The sequence below is a fragment of the Lepisma saccharinum genome, chromosome 13, assembly GCF_977018435.1.
Source record: "Lepisma saccharinum chromosome 13, izLepSacc3.1, whole genome shotgun sequence".
Lineage (NCBI taxonomy): Eukaryota > Metazoa > Arthropoda > Insecta > Zygentoma > Lepismatidae > Lepisma > Lepisma saccharinum.
In genome coordinates, this window is record NC_139241.1 from 50,973,344 (window position 1) to 50,991,153 (window position 17,810).

Here is a 17,810-nt window from a genome sequence, read left to right on the forward strand (position 1 = left end):
AAGTACGAAAATTAAATAATGAAAATGTACTTGTTTAGCATTTGTTGTAGCTATAATTTCCTCTGAACTTATTGGAAGACAAGGATTATATTGGGATCATACGGCTTTGAAGGACAGGAAGGACATATTTAGGGGGTCCAGGGGTCAGGATAGTCTTACCAAGTACTAAAATTAAGTAATGGAAATATTAGCATTTGTTGCATAATCGATGGTTATTAATTTCTTCTGAAAGTTTAGAAGGCAAGGATTATATTGGGATCATACGGCTTTGAATGACATTACAAAGAAGATTTATGTACACTACTACTCAAAATAATATGCATAAAATATTAATCAGAAACTTACTTTACTCCAACTACATGTAACATCATTTTTGTTATTCGATAAATATTCAATTATTCATCTATTTGACATTAATTGCTTTGCCAGGGTGGAGGCACAGTGGTTCGGATCCCACTTTAAACCGTAGGTCCAGTCCCGATTAGCCTTACTGCGCATAAAGTGGACTTAAAACACCAACTCATTGCCAGGGCATTTGTTTTTATGGAAATTATTCCCATCTTAACTACAGGTAAGCTACGTAATGAATATGCGCTGTTATATCTCTATATTCTTATAGTCTTTTTACCTATTCGTGTAATAATAATAATATAATATTAATTTATGTATTGTAATTAGTACTAATTTGATTTAATATGATTATTTTAATTTAAACATTGTTGTTGTTATTATTATTATTATTACTATTGTTATTATTATTCCTGAGACACTTGGTTCGTATTTCTAGATACGTGTCTGATTCCAGAATATTACTGGAGAATAAAATTGAAAACTTAAATATGAGGAATAATGGTAGAGAATATTTGCTATTCTGTATGTTAATATTGTAGGCTGGAAATATCAATACGTTTCAAGACAGTAGCTTCCAATGATGTTATAAAACACGCCGTAAAATACTATAGTGTGAGCTGTTTTTTTCTTCTAAGGAATTAGGCATCGTGGGTTCAAATACAATCGTCTTCAATTGTTTTTTTTTAGTATGGCATTGAGATTTGATGAGTATGAAGTGCAGTAATTAAGTGATTTTTTTTTAATATTTTGTTTGTAATAATACATGGAATGTTTATATCTGATCAGCGTGTTTGATTTTTTTTTCTGCCGGCGAAATTTCAAGGTATGTCTTTGAGAGACGACATTTGTTTTCACAATTTCTTGTGCTTGACGGGTTTAAAGTACAAAATTTATTGTTCACCGAAGATCTGTGAATATTTTGAAACTGTCTTATATTACTTATGCTTAAATAGAATGCTATTGTTATTTTTCACTCTAAGTAACATTATTTATTAATGTTCTGCAGAAAGGAATGGGAACTTCAATGGGAATCGAAAGTATTGTTTGTGCTTTTCATTACACATCTAAAATAGTTGTCAGACTCAAAGTACGTATTTGAACAATGCCAGGGGAACAGGGTTCGAATCCCGGCCTGGCATGGGTGTTCTTTGTGTGTTCCTTCATCAATTTCATCATATCACTCATCTTCATCTTCTCGACTAGCCCAAAGTGGCAGAAGAGCGAAGTAAAATAAAGCAAATCAATAAACAATCAAAGGGTTTGATCAAACGAGGAATGTGAACGCTACGCTATCTGGTTTCTGCGCCTGTCACGTGATATCCGATTGTGTGCTGCCATTGAAATAGCTGTCTGGAATCGTCGCCTGTGCCAAATCTTGAAAGGAGTCCACGACATTCCCCATGCGTGTAAATAAATATTCCGGCAATCGCCTGTTGCATTTTGAAAAAAAATAGTCTGTCACTGAGAATCGAACCTAGGACCACTAACATAAAGTCGATGATGCTACAACTGCACCAAAGGTTCCACTTCGGGGAGAGAGGCCTTAGAAATAAATAGGAAAGAAGGAGGAACGAAAGAAGTAACGAAGATAGGAAGACGTAATGAGTGGAAGAAAGAAATTGAGAATTATTTTTATTAAAAACTATGAAGGATGCGGCATTACTTTCATGGTGCCATAAGCATTGGGAGGAGGGTTCAGACCGACCCCCTCCCCCTCGCAAATTGGCATTGTTCATTTCAAAAATAATCTGAAAGCTTATTTTTATATATATTGACGGAAGTAAATTTCAGTTTGTTATTATTTGAAAGGAATAACGAAAAATTATGTTAGATCGAAAAAAAAATGAGTGTAGAATTCAGGAACTAATTTATATTTTCATATTCTACCATTTAAACCAAATAATAAATAGTTTTATAGTTTTCAAAATTCCAAAACTGGAGTTTTATGAGAGGTCACAAAACACCATGACTGAAATTTCCCCTTAATTTTCTTGAATAATGTGTCTAAAAGTTAATAACAAACCGGAATAACTATGAATTTCAGTGCGCTAATCGTATGAAATACAAAAAGAAAAAAAATCTGGTGGATTTCTTGGTCTTTCCAAGACTATAAATAATATCTTAATAATAATAATAAATTTGGAATTAGGTTATTTTTTCAGTTTACAATAATTATTTTGTAATAATCATAATCATGATAATGATAGCCTAATAATAATTATTATTTCTCTTAGTAAAGTTTTATCAATAGGCTAACCCATCCTTTACAAGAATTTCTGGCGACTCCCATGTAGGATGTCCTTCATATTTCATCAGAGGCAGAAAAGCGACGTAAAATAACCAGGAATATAAATGTAACAATTTTTTGTTCGCAACAAGACACACTTTCGCAAACGCCTTTGTTAAAACTGCCAAGAAGCTAATACCAGATTTACTTCAAATTAGAAAGTGTGTTGAGAATTGCAAAAACTAACTCTCTGTGTCCAAAGATATGCTTTATAATTAGAAATTAAAGGACCTAAATTTAGAATCTTTCAACCTGTAGGGAAAAATTCAAATTATTGAACTTTTGGAATACTTACAATGAAGCTTTCGATGCTCCAAACACTACTAGCGGTTGCGCACGAGTTGTTGATGCGTTGCTATGGTAACCATTGCGAATCGATAATCGGGCTGTGCGCATGGCCCCAGTCCCTAACCGGAAATTGTAACTCTACAACTCCTCCCCCCTGTTTTTTCCAAGCAAGGGCGGGAATAAGCGAGAAAAAATTAACCACGAAAATGGATCAACGCAAACAAAACAACCACGATGAAGGACGTGTTTAGGAAGATGTAGCGAGAGCCGTCCCCGTCTGTCCCCTAAATAATTGTAAAGCACTGAAATTAAATTATCAAAACATTTGCTTACTGTTTTTGTTGTAATGAAGTTTTTCCAAACGGTATATCATCATGACAGTAACACTCTTTATAAGATGGAACTTTTTATTATCCTGTAAATCATTCACGTTTCTGTTTCTTTTGGTTTGGCAAGAAATGTCTTCTGCAATATGTTTTACACAATATTTTTACCTGCTCTTGTATTAATAATAATAATAATAATACACGTTTTATTATTATTAATATTATCATTATTATTATTATTATTACATTAACGTGAAATGTCTTATTCTACATCTTACCAAGAGCCGCGGCGGTCTAGTCGGTATGGCGTCTGACTGCCACGATCTCCTGGATGGATGATCTAAGGTATGAATTTTCCGGCCTTGTCCACGCATAAAGCGGGTTCACCCAGCCTCAAATCAATGGGTCTACTTAATTAGGCAACCTTGGGGGGGGGGGGTAAAGGCAGCCGGAGCGTGGTGCTGATCACAGAGATGGAGAATATGTGGGGCCCTACCCCCATATCCCCTAAATGTGCCTTCATGGCTATATGCACACCGGACCAGTGTGGATTAAAATCATGATTTTTATTTAAAAAAATATTTTTTATTTTTTTTATTTAAATCTGATTTTTTAAAAATTGAAATCGATTTTTTGGATTTTTTTTAAAAAACACACTTAAAATTGCTTATATGTTTTTTGCACCGTACATATACGTATATATAGTTTTTTTTTATAGAACGACTTTTTCTAGTAAACTGCCCTGTAAAATATTTGAACAGTTTGATTAAAGCAATTAAAATATCATGTGTAAATATACATTTTTCTGTTTCTGATACTGTATGCAGTGGCGTGCCGAAGGGGTGTTGGTGGGTGTTATAACCTCCCCACCCTTTTGGTCCAGTATTTCTAAAAAAAAGAACGTTAAAGGCAGGAAAAGACACCAAAATGAGGACTGACTACTTAAGAAATGTACACATAACCCCTCCCTTTGGAAAATCCTGGGCACGCCACTGACTGTATGTAGGAATTTACTATAGAAATGTTTGTTGGGTGTGTTAATGCAACCATAATAATTTCAGTAACTTTCCTTCTAGTGAAAATATAACATTCTGGATGTACTATATAACTGTAATTTAAAATACTTTTTATAGTATTTGTAGCTGAATTTTGGCATTTTTTTAATGATAGTTTGCAAAATATCAGCTGCCATGTTTATTTTACAGTTTAATGATAATGACACTATTTACTGTTTAACATGATTAGTATTTTGCATATTATTCTTCACAAAATTTTTATTTTTGTCTATAAAAATTATTGAATTTTAAATCAAGAGAAATGTAAGTTCGTTTACAGTTTACATATTACATTTCCTTTCATAAGAACTTCATCCCATCAATGCATATATTTTGTTTCGTTTCTTTTCCTTCCTTAGAGCCTAATAAACACCATTAAATGATTACGAGATTAATATACTTTCACCAAATGTGATTCTGATATCTACAAAATCCTTACGTTTATTATTCAATATCTTTCAAGTGATTTAAATCATTGATTTTTTTAAAAAAATCATCTGGTTTAATTCAATCTACCTTACCTTACTCTACTACAGAGCATTCCCTGACATTTGCTACGAGACTCGGTGGCAAGCGGCCCGGCGTCAGCTCTTGTCTGGGTGTCCGCGACAGTCGCACGCTACAGTCTGTTTTTTTTTTCGCTCTCCCTGCCTTCGCTTTCTTTCCCTTTCTGTTGACGTTGCAGACTGACGCCATTATAATCCTCCCTCGGAAGTTGTGTTGTGTTGTGTTGTGTTAGTGTGTTGAAGATTGTGGCTAAATATGGCACCACAAAAGTTTACATTACAACAAAGGATTTATCTTGTCGAGTGTTACTTCGGAAAGAGTAATTGTGGAGAAGTGCGACGACGTTTTGCAACGAAATTTCCTGGTGTTACCGTTCCACATAGGACCACTATATTAAACCTCGTAAAAAGTTTAGAGTAACAGGGTCAGTTCTGAATAAAAGTGGAAAGAAAAACCCACGTGTACTTACTGAGGAAGAACTAGATGAGATAGGACAAAGGTTAGAACAGTCTCCTCGGAAATCTATCCGGGTGTTTCAAAAACCCTCTAGGTCCTCCGATTTGTCAGCCTGCGATTTTTATTTATGGGGAAATCTAAAAAATAAAGTATACAAAGACAATCCGCACACAATCTGTGAGTTAAAGGAGAGTATTGTACGAGAAATCGGGAGAATTTCAGTAGACGAACTTCTACGTGTAAATGCCAATTTCCTTCGGAGATGCCAGGAATGTGTTGCAGCTGAGGGACATCATTTTCAACACCTTCTGTAGTCAAGGTTAGTACACAATATGAAAACTGTAATTTTAATAGCCGACTCTAGCAACTGTCGCGGACCCCGTTTGCCGGGAAAGACAAGCGCTTACGCCGGGCCGCTTGCCGCCGAGCCTCGTAGCGAATGTCAGGGAATGCTGTAGTACTACTACTACATATGAAACATTGGTTACTTTAAGAGTACGCCCACTCCTTCCGAAATACGTGCCTTAACACGAAGGAATTACCACAAAACCAATTTATCCAGAAGATTCCGCAAGACCGGAACAAGTGCCCCCTTGCCCCCACCAACTTACGCCTGTGACTCAAATACCCAATCAGGTTGAGGAATCTGCTTCAGAGCCTCGGCTGATTGCTTCTTCTGCTGTCGCACTTCCTAGTGGAGTGATGTTTTGTTAAAAGAAAGGAAAAGATAACTTATAATATTGGCCTGGCCTACTTATGGTAACACATTGTAAATTACCCCACATAACAGATAAATAAATTATAATATGAATTTCAAACATTTTTTTTTTCCTGAGTCTGTTTGCTACAGTTAAGACACAAGAGTTTTGTTTAGAGTAGCACTTGCACCTGAGACAAAATTGACAGTTTTTGCTATGGATTCCTCTATGAATTGAGGAATACTAACACAAAGATATTAATGTGCTAATAGTTGGTATTTCCTTTATTTCACTCAACATACAGGTCAGTATTTTGGCTCCAAAATTATTTTTAATTTTGAAAATATTAGCCTGTTAATTCACACAACAGATATTGGATGCCCATTCAATAACCCTTCACCAAATCATTTGAAAGGTCAAACACCATACATTGCTGCTCTCACTACAGCATGTGACTGTGACACTTCCTAGAATTTACAGCGGTGCCCCACAGCATTGCAATACTGTACTGTCACTTGAATGCAACAGAAACCATCAACCTTAGGTAGGAAAGAGAAAACCACTGTTCCTGTCCTCGAGGCGAGGCGTCCGGTCATCGGGAGATGCGGTGATGACCAAGCAAAATAATAAAAATATTGCATTTTATATATTTTAGAGAAGAAGTAAAAATAATAAGTCAGAATACTCGCATATTAGGGTAAAACCCCACAACTTAGGCCAAATTTTACTCTAAATTTAGTAAAAATGTACACTGAGTGATGAGGTAGCGAGGAAGAGGACCAGAAGCAAAGCGTGGCATTTTTATGTAGTCATCACAAGATTTGCCAAACATCAGGGTCGATCTTTCAACGGAGGGGGGTGGGGGAATATTTATCTGCGACAAACGCCATGGTCATTGCCAATTCAATGTAAAAGCTCATATCACACACCTTACGGCTACAAAAGACACATAATTCTATCCGATACGACGAGAATTATTAAATATGATGGAAACTGAAATGCAAACACCTCAATTGTCGCGTTTGAAGGTAAGAATAACCTTTATGGTTCGCCACCAATTGTTGTTTTGATAATGAAAAGCAAGTTCATATCGTTCAATGTGTGCTTCTCCTCTTAACAAGCGGAAATAGCAGACATTCAAGTGGTGTGCCCAGGATTTTCGAAGAGGAGGGGGGCGTTAAGTGTACTTTTTAGTAGTCATTCCTGAAGTCCTCATTTTGCCATCTTTTCCTGCCTTTTCTCTCTTCTTCTTTTTCAAAGAATATTGAGCCTAAGCAGAATTATGATCCTTACCACCCCTCCTTGAGCACGCCACTGGGCACTCGAAAGAATTTTGATGACTCCAGACAAAACCCTGCCGTGTTGTAAACATGTGGATGGGGGCTGAAAAAATGGCCTGTTATGACCCAGACCTTCAAGAGTGGGGGGAAAGTACAGGTCGTTGGACCGCTTGGACATGTCTGCCTGTTCGGAAGCGTTCGGCTGTTCTCGGCACCGGCAGAGACCAGAGAGATTCGCACCATTCTGCGATGAGCTGGGCCGACGAACACCATTGCCTTCAATAGGAAACTTGGCGGGAGTGTTCGGCGCGAGGGGTAGTACTGGCCTGGGGCATCATTTCGATGCGCTAAGATTAGCGAATCACTTGCGTATTTCGAGCTTTTTCATGCTGTCGCTTGGCTTATTTCGCACAAATATGCGAGTATATTCTGACTTATTATTAGAGCTAGGAATTTTAGGTGATGCACCTTAAATTATTTTGTGTGAAAATGGGTAAAAAAGTGAATCATCCCCAAAATAAGCACATATTGAACTCTACTCATGGTGTTTCGGTTGCACCTTTTTCACAATCTCAGAACCTTTTCCACCTTTTTCAGAATCTCAGAACCTTTTGCACCTTTTCGCCCTTTTTGCATCTTTATCGTTTTTTTAATACAACTCGCGCGCTGTTTAACCCCACCCACATTCGAGGCACGGCTTCTTGGCACCCGATTCTTGTTTACCGCACAACAATGAATCGGCTTTCTTCAGTTCTTGGACGTTAATGTAGTAAGCGCGCGGACTTTAAACAGTGCCAACAATGACGCGTTACAATTGCTAGAAGTTGTGCTCTTTTTGTCCTATGCTGTATTGTTTATGAATTGTTGTAGGAGTAGCGGCTGGCCAAGTGCAACAAGTGCAGATGTTTTCACCTAATTTTAAATTAATATTGACATTTTTCATTTGCTTGTTAAATTAAACTATTTCCCAGCAGAACGCGCACGATAATACTCAAATAATAAGCCGCTCGGCGCTACGCACGTGAAGAGTTCGTCGTAGCATAAACAAACCAAGGGCAGACGCCGCCAGGTTGCGGAAGACTTTAGCCTGTTGTCATGGCAACGGTGACGTCACCTAGCGTTGGAATTGAACGGGTGTCGCCATCTAGGTGCAACAGTTCTCTCGTCGACAGAAAACATTGCATCCAGTGGTTGTGGCAAAATCGTTGCGTTCTCGCGAGATCTTGTTCCGCGTGTGTGTTTCGCGTTTCCTATCGTGTGTTGTGTTCATGTGTTGAATTGTGGTTTGTACAATGAACCCAATAAATGACTTAGTGTGTAATTTGTTGCAGACAACATTTTCCAGATGGACGGATGAAGACAAAAAGACGTTTTAAATTGTGGGGGGCCCACTGACACTTACTATTTGTTTTTCATTGCCTATAAATGTACTTCTTCACCTGTTATTTTAGGCACGAGCCGCTACTGGAGGAAAGGTGTTTTGTTTTCGTTTCCTTCTCCCGTCTCAGCGAGCAAGGTAACTGCAGGAATAAAGAACTACAAGATGGTAAAGGTGGGAAGCGACAGCAATTCATTGGTGAGGCGCTTGCATTTTCGAGTTCCAGAAATACAAATGAATTTTTCAGTGAGACAGCAACGACATTTATAGCATGTGGAATACCTCTTTCGAAACTTAACAATCCTGCCATGAAATCATATTTGCAAAAATATACTGGGAAGTCAGTTCCAGATGAGAGCACCTTAAGGAAATCTTATCTTCAACCTCTTTATGAAGCTAAAATCTCGCAGATCAGGCTAGTAGTAGCTGACCATCCAGTCTATTTCATACTAGATGAAACCACAGATAGACAAAACAGGTACGTTTTGAACATTTTAGTAGCACCTCTCAATGGATATCAAGTGAAACCCATGCTTTTAAAAACTTATTTTCTCGGAAAAACAGATAATGCAAGTGTAATGCAAAGTTTCAATGATGCATGTTTTGTTTTGTGGCCGGAGGGCGTAAAATATGATAGAGTGTGGTTAGTTCTTACAGACCAAGCATCTTACATGTTAGCTGCATTTTCTAATCTGAAGAATATGTGTCCTAACTTAAAACATGTGACCTGCATTGTTCATTCATTGCATCGAGTTTGTGAAACTCGTAAAGATGAATATACATATGTGAACGAATTTGTTTCTAGCATTAAGAAAATACTGAAAAAGGCTCCTTCTAGAATACAGAAGTACGTAGAAATTACAAAACTTCCACTACCACCCTCTCCCATCCTCACTAGATGGGATACATGGTTAAAAGCTGCGGTGTTTATTTGCAATCATTTCCATACAATATCGAAATTTTTAGATGCTTTGCCTACTGATTCCTCAGCTGTAAAATAGCCAAAAAAACTTGCACTTAAACAGGAATTGCAAGATGAACTCTATATTGTACATGGCTTCTCTTTCCTTACTACTGCAATCACAAAACTGGAGGAGCAGTGTCCTGAAAAGGAAGCGCAGTGGGCTGATCTGATGGATGTGCAACGAGAGCCGCAAGGGGTCGGGAAAGAGATGTTAGAACAAAGTTTAGCCAAAAACCATGATGTTCAAGAAGTCGCAACTAACAAGGATGTGGATTACCATGTCACGGTATCTAGTGACATGTGAAACGCAGTTCGATATAAATTATTTTTTATATATTGATTCATTTTATGCACAAACATGAAAGTGTGAGGTTTGATTTATTTTGTGAATAAACTTGTATCCGAGCCAGACGTCGGGAGTGGGGGACGAGTTTTTCTTGAGTGACAGCGGAACTGCCTTTTTCGGCTTAGAACATGACATATTTGCACCAACGCGGAGATAAGGAAAGATTATTTTCGCCGCTACCGGGCTTGAGTCGCAGCAGGCGTTCGAACCCATGTTCACGGATGACCAGAGATATCAGCTGGACCCCACGCCTGCAAGTATCGAAGACGCCTCGGTGACCGAGTTTCAAGACAATGGACACAGGTCATTCGCATCTCCTCCAAAAGCGAAGCCAAGCTACCTGAGCGTGGGTTTCAACGGACGAATTTGATTCTCTTATAAATATACGGTGCTACCATCCCAGAGACAGTTTTTACCCGGATTTCACCGAGAGAGCATCTCCGCGCTACACTCTCGCGTGATTATTGTTTTGTGTCCGTGAACTTTGTTTCCTTACGTACTGTGAGCGACTTGCAGATAGGGAGTTACCAGTGTGCGCCTTATTTTGGTGAAGATTACGCGGTGATTTGTTTTTGCCAAGCGTGGACTACATAAGGATGGAGGGCTAAAGAAGATTGAGAAGGGAGGCCGTCGCTCCTCCTGACGCCCGCAACGATGCAGAAGCCAGCCAGACGACGCCAAAACCAACCACTGCCCAAAGCCCGAAGGACGCTTTCAGATCGACGTCCCAACCAAAGCCCGAAGGACGTCTTCAGAACGACGCCGATCGAAGCCCGTCACCATAGAGAGAGATTGAAGGACGACTCCAGAACGACGCCGATCGAAGCCAGAGGGAGAGATTGAAGGACGACTCCAGAACGACGCTGCCAGAACGACGTCCAATGGATGCCCGACACTAGAGATATCCCGACCGGCGCGTGACCACGTACACCCGACGCTAGTGACAAGAGGAAAGCCCGAAGTACTAAGGAGGTGCAAGTACAACAGATCGTCGCAATTATTCTTCGTCGCGATCGACCTCGGAGGACAATTTCGCCAAAAAGGAACCGTGTGCAAGTCCCGCGTCCAGGAGAGATGAAGGACCACGCCATGTAGCAGAGTTTGGTACAGTATACTTCAGAGGGTCTCATGTTCATGTAAACGTGCGTCGTTAGTATCAACACCGTACAGTTAACGCCGAAGCCTCACTTATTTGCAAAGTTACTCAGGAAACACCAAACCTAACCCCCGCGTCTGATAATTTTTGGTATTGTTATAAAAAGGGCAATTTCATGTTCAGATGTTCTAATTTAATTGTCTGCATTCAGCGTTAGAAGCTCCATTTCATTTCTTTAGTATTTAGTATAAATTGTCAAAGTGTGCTCCATTTCTTGTGTAACCGACCGCCCCGTCGCGCCATTTAATTTGTCAATAGTTGACTGATGAGTCCTTTTAATTGTGGAAAGCGTAGTTGTTTTTATTGCAAGGTCGTGTGCGTGAAGTAGTATTATTTGTTGCATAGTGGTTTTTAAGGTAATTTTTGCTCGCGCCGACGATTGATTAGTGTATTCCGGCAGCTGGAGCCAATTAAGTTTTTGCATCCCTATGTAATTGTGTAGTCCGAGAAACTTGTATAATGTCGTGCTTACGACTCGATGCACACGTTCATTCGAACGAAAGATTTAACCACGCCGACCCATTGTCTTAGTTAACCGCTTTCCGAGGGCTGGCACTTAAGTTAATTTAAAAGAGCACAGGAGCTGGCAGACAAATGCCCTAAATTCACATAAAGGTTTAGAAATTAAAAGGAATGATATGTTAATGAGATCCATGATTTGTATCCATACTTCACATGTAAAAATACCTCATGTGTGTGAAAGAGAGATAGAGTGAATGTTGTGAGAGTGAGGAGGCTTTGTAAACAGTTGTTGATTGCAATATTTTTGTTGTTACAATATATATTCACTTTTTACCGTTCGTCAGTGTTGTTATTTGACGTTTTTCAGGTACCAGATATTATGCTATTAGTGTTTTATGATTGTTCGAATCTACATATCAAAGGTAAACAAAACAGTGTAACTTTCCAAGGTATTAATCTCCGCCTCGCAATAGTATGACAATAAACGACCGTCTCAGTACCGAACTTGATAACTAGACCGTGAGTCACGACCGGTTTCCCGTACACATAACGACGTTTGGCCCCGTGCCGGGGTATGATTGACACGTCATTTCGGGGACCGTGAGTGTACTCGTTACAACCAGTTGAAAACAAAATAAGCACCACTTGTGTCTGTTGACGTTGAACGTTCTTTTTCAACTTGCAAGTATCTGCTTAGTGACCGCAGATGTAGCCTCACTCAGAAGAACATAGAAATTTTGAATGTAATATATTTTAACAGTTTTCTAGATGACTAATTCTAAGCAAGTAAGAAGAAGCATGTTTTCCTTTATGTCGCTTTCTAATGCATCAGAGAATTATCTTTGTTTAGTTATATTAAACGATTTAAAACCAGAGAATACTCTATGTTTATCCAGACAAGTTGAATCATATATGTATGCACTGCTCACAATAAATTTTACATCTGAAAATTAGCACCTATTTTAGCACCTTTTTTGTACAAAAATTGGCACCTTTTTTGCACCTTTATTGGCAAATTTTTGCACCTAAAATTCGCAATATTTTTGTTATTTTGCTTGGTCATCGCCGCATCTCCCGATGACCGGACGCCTCGCCTCTGTCAGTAGGGCATTTAAAGTTGAAATTAAAATTACAATACAGTCATGTGCATATGAGATGGTTCAAGTGACTCTCATGAGGGTGGATCAAATGAAAACGGAACAGTGGATGTATTTGGTTATATTTATTTATGTATGTGTGTGGCGACAACCCTGTGTTGAGGTAGAGCGGGAGGTAAGGAAGGAAACCCCTACTGCCCTAGATAGTCGCGTCATATGCGTAGGCAGTCGAGCAGCAATCAAGGCCAAACGGCCCAGCCTGTTGTCCGTTTTGCTGCATGACAACACGTGGCAACATATGTCATCTGTTACAAATAACACTTTGGCGACATTTGGGTGGACAGTCTTGGAACACCCACCATATAGCCCTGATCTATCGCCATGCGACTTCCATATTTTTGGTCCGTTGAAAAATACATGGAAGGGTCGGCGCTTCCACTCGGACAATGTTCGCAACTGGTTCCGATATCAGCCAAAGGAGTTCTATGAGCAGGGGATTCACCGCTTGGTGAAACAGTGGGATAAGTGCTTGCGTTTGTTGATTTCATTCTGTGGTCCCTGTTCCGTTTTGAGTTGATCCACCCTAATATATTCCTGTCAGTCAGTGTGCTAATTACACTTTGGGGGTAATGTAATGAAATCGGCTCTATTTATGGAGCAGGTTAATGCACATTATTATTGTTAGTATAGCAGGGTTGGCATTTTGCCAGGTTTTTTTTTTAAAAAAAAAAGCAATAAAACCCGGGCAAAACTGGGTTTTATTGGGTTTTTTCAGGTTATGTTTAAAAATATATATTTCAAAAATGAAATACATTTTCTCCTAGTAGTAATATATCGTAACATTCAAGTTAATGCTGTTGCTTTGTGATCAGTTTTCAGGGTTGCATTCCCTGAGAAGGCTCATTCTTTGGTGTATCTGACAATCAGACCACCGGGGGGAGGGGAGGGGAGGGGTACAAAATATGTTATAACCAGTGCTTCTCTTTTCTGCCAGTACACAAAAGAACCCCATACTAGGGGCGGCGCCAGAATTTTTCGACCGCCTGGGCAGAAGATGTATATTGATAAATTAGGGTGGGCAGTACAAAGGTAAGGCATTAGGTGAGTGTGACTAACACATATCCCCCCCTCTCTCTCACTCGAGATTTCCCTCTTACCTTGTGTAGAAAGCGATTTGGACACAAGGAATTCATCAAACCTAATCATCATATCTTTTTTACAGATCATTTGGGCTGTAAGTGTGACCTTTTCGAACACACTCAAATGCCAACCTCCCTCCTGAATAGTACATCCTTGAAACTGTATTCTTGTAGGCAAATTAATATCTGGCGCCTGTAACCGCACTCAAGATAATCATCTTTTGGTGTCTTGTCTCCTTGCGTGTTTGTCCCTTCATGACGTTCATCTAACTACCATTCAACCTCGCCGTTACCATTGGTCAAAACTAGCAGAAAGTCGACTTGAAATATAACAATGAGTCAAATCAGTCTTGATTACTTTCCACAAATAGAGTATCTATCAACAGTTCATAGCACTTCGAAAGTTGAGGTGGTAATTTCAACTCCACAATGCTTCATTTTTTATCAAAACAGATAACTCCGCGAACAACGACGTGGTTTTATCCAAGTCTCAAATATTTTTGTCCGTACGTGAAAGAAATAGTTTAAATCTCAGGCCAATCCATGGATGTCCGGTAGGAGGGGGTACAAGGGGGACACGCCCCCTGGAAAATTGGTCTTACCATAAACTTATACATTACACACATACGTATATATTTCATTTCATTCACAGTCATTTATGTTAATTATTGGAAGGTTGCTGCAGGAACATGATAGCTTCCATTTTAATAAGTGTTTTCTTTTAGGGGGGAGCACTATTATCTGGGGGAATATATCTCGTTTGCCTCCCCTGGAACAAGTTACCATGCTTGTCCCTTCCTGGAAAAAATGTTGCAGACGTCCATGGGCCAATCATAATAATAGTGTAATTCACCTCTTAAATGGACGCATCTTATGTTATGATAAAATTATACGGTTGACGGAGTTCTTTCTGTATATCGTCTCTCCGATCGCATAACGCTCTCGTCTTATAATTAATGAGTCCTGGGTTCAATCTCCAGTGGAAGCCAATGCGCACTCGTTAGGACTGCAGTTTAAAATGAAGATCTAGTGGAACCCTACGTACACCAAGGGGTTACGCCTAACACCGCACACCAAGGGAGGGTTAAAAAATGTCCGCCACATAAATCATTATTTTCTGTCCCAGAAAATTTAATATTCTTCTCTATTTTTTAGTAACTATAAACTAAGACAACTGAAGGCTACGAACAGAGCAGGTATTAAGTACAGATGGGGGACAAAATAATACGAACACCTGTGACTGTAGAGAAAATCTTTATTAATAGGGGGTTGGACCACCCTGTGACTGAAGTACACTTTGTATGCGACGTGGGATGGACGCATAGAGGTCATGCACAATGTTTAAGGGAATATGGAGCCATGCTCAAGGTCCCGGGTTCGATCCCCGGCCGGTTCAAATCCGGGAACTTTTCTAACGGTGGAAGCGGCCCCGGCGCCTACCCAGCGTCGAATAACATGGGTACCTGGGGGAAACCCTGGGGGGTAAAGGCGGTCAGGGGCGTGATGCTGATCACATCACCCCCATTCACGACCGGATCAAGAAAGTGTGGGGCGTTACCCCCACACCCCCTATACGCCTTCATGGCGTGGTGCTATGCACAGGGGAACACTTTACCTTTTTTATTCTTCCTCCAGAGCAGTCTCCAATTCCGAAATTGTGGCTGGAGGCGGACTTCGAGCACGAAGTTTGGACTCCAAATATCCCCACAAATGTTCTATAATGTTCAGGTCAGGAGACTGCGGGGGCCATTCAAGATGTCCTACTTCATCGTCATGTTCTTCAAACCATGTTTGGACAGACCCAGCAGTGTGGATAGGAGCGTTGTCGTCTTGAAAAAGCGGTCGGTCCCCAGGAAATAAAGTCTGGACAAAAGGATGGAGATGATCCCCCAGAATGCTGCGATAGTGACTGGCATTGATCTTCCCATGCAGAAGAACAAGTGGTCCCACACCATGCCAAGATATCGCGCCCCATACCATAATGGACCCACCTCCATGCTTCACAGTCGGCAAGAGGCAGTCAGGATGAAATGCATCTCGAGGCGTTCTCCACACATAAACGCGCCCCGTGGTCTGAAATAACGTGAATGTCGATTCATCAGACCAGATGACTTGTTGCCACTGCTGTGGGGACCAACTTCTGTGAGCTCTGCACCATTGGCGTCGCTTGACAGCATTACGTGATGTCACCAATGGCTTACGAATTGCCACTCGGCCATGAATGTTTGCTTTTCCCTTTTGACAGTTTTGGTTGAAATCGGGTCCTGGAGATGCCTGTTCATTTCAGATGTTATCTCAGATAACGATTGCTTGTGCTTTTGGGCCACTATGCGCTTCAACACCCTCCTATCCCAAGCAGCAAGCTTTGTCTTTCGTCCACTGTTGTTCTTTGAAGACGCCATCTTACCTTGTGTTGTGTACGCTGTCATAACGGCTGATACTGTGCTCCTTGCACACCCAACAAGCTTTGAGGTTTCAGTCACCGTGGCTCCAGCTGAACGTGCTCCAACAATCATGCCTCTTTGGAACTCTGTCAGGTCTGACATTGCAGTGTCTCTTGAGAGCGTATGATAGACGAATGCACCACCAATGACTGCTGTTGGCAAACTAATACCTTCCCCTTCACAGCCACTAGGTGGCAGACTTCAGTGCCAGGTGGTGCTGCTGTACTGCCGGTGTGAAATGTGGCATACTTTTTCACAGGTGTTCGTATTATTTTGTCCCCCATCTGTATATCACCTTTTTTATTTGTTATTCTTACAATATATTTTAACATTATGGAAATTCTATTAAGTATATCACCATTTTTATGTGTTATTCTTACAATATATTTTAACATTATGGAAATTCTATTAAGTATATCACCATTTTTATGTGTTATTCTTACAATATATTTTAACATTATGGAAATTCTATTCACATATTTCCAGAATTATAAGAGTAATGATGTAGTACTACAGACATAAATTATTTTTGTTGTGGGAAGCTACAGAGTAAGCATTATTATCTTACATTACTTTACAAAAGTCATTGTTGGTTACTCCGAATCAATAGTCTTGCTTATGCAAGAGCGGTACACGTTACTTTTTTCACTATGCTTTCCACAAACAAAGGCTTCACATTTTCCACATACAATTGTTGTTTTTGCAAACTTGTTCAACTGTACATTTTTCGATCTGGCTTCTTTCCAACAAAGAACACATCTTCCTCTTCCTGTTTTCGGTTCTTTTACATGCACATTATGGTAACACGTTACCCCAAGGGTGGGTACTTTATGTCCACCACGATTTTTTTTTAAAAATGTTGGGTTATTTTCTAGAAATTAAAAGTATTGAATGACAGAAAATAAAATTTATATTATTTTGACACAAAACCTGAGTTATGACATGATACTAAAGAAACATCCATAAAAATTCTTATCCGAATCAAAATGTGGACAATTTTTAACCCACCTTGGTGTACGAAGGGTTAACCTATTTGAGCATGTGGACTTTTATTTTAAAAATAAATAATAAAACTTTAATTTTACTTATAAAGAGAGGTTCTTATTACTATATAAGATGTATTATACTAAATTAAATTATAATTAGAAATTATCTCAACAAAATCACTCCTGGATTGTTGTCCTGATTATTTATTTTTTCTTTAATTTGGCTGTCTCATTATAGGTCTCTCACACCCTCTAGTAAAGGTTTCTTTCCACCCCTTTCTTCATCTTCTTTGAAATTCATGCAAGTTAATCATAAGAACTGCATAACTGATAGTGAAAATTTATATGTTGGAAGAGAACTTGTAAATAGTGTTAGCCACTAATTACATCAGTTCAGTAATACTATCGATTTTTTAAAAACCTACAAAACTGTTACATTAAAATTTGGTCACCTCGGTATGGTAATGATTGTGATTACTCGATATTAATTAGAACAACTTAAAAATTGTAATTTTAGAAACATTGCATTATTTGAAGATGACAGTTATGTAAAAAAAAACTGTGATAGAATAAAGAAAGTGACACATCAA

At 39.3% G+C, this 17,810-nt stretch overlaps 1 protein-coding gene across 1 annotated transcript in view; it reads right to left on the reverse strand.

The window, feature by feature from the left end:
* TTLL1B (Tubulin tyrosine ligase-like 1B) overlaps positions 1-2,964 on the reverse strand; it is a 65,086-nt gene extending 62,122 nt beyond the window's left edge. Inside the window, exon 1 of the mRNA XM_083133549.1 lies at positions 2,934-2,964. The gene's annotated coding sequence lies outside the window, so the exon portion shown is untranslated. The remainder of the gene's footprint in view (positions 1-2,933) is intronic.
* Positions 2,965-17,810: the final 14,846 nt, after the last annotated feature.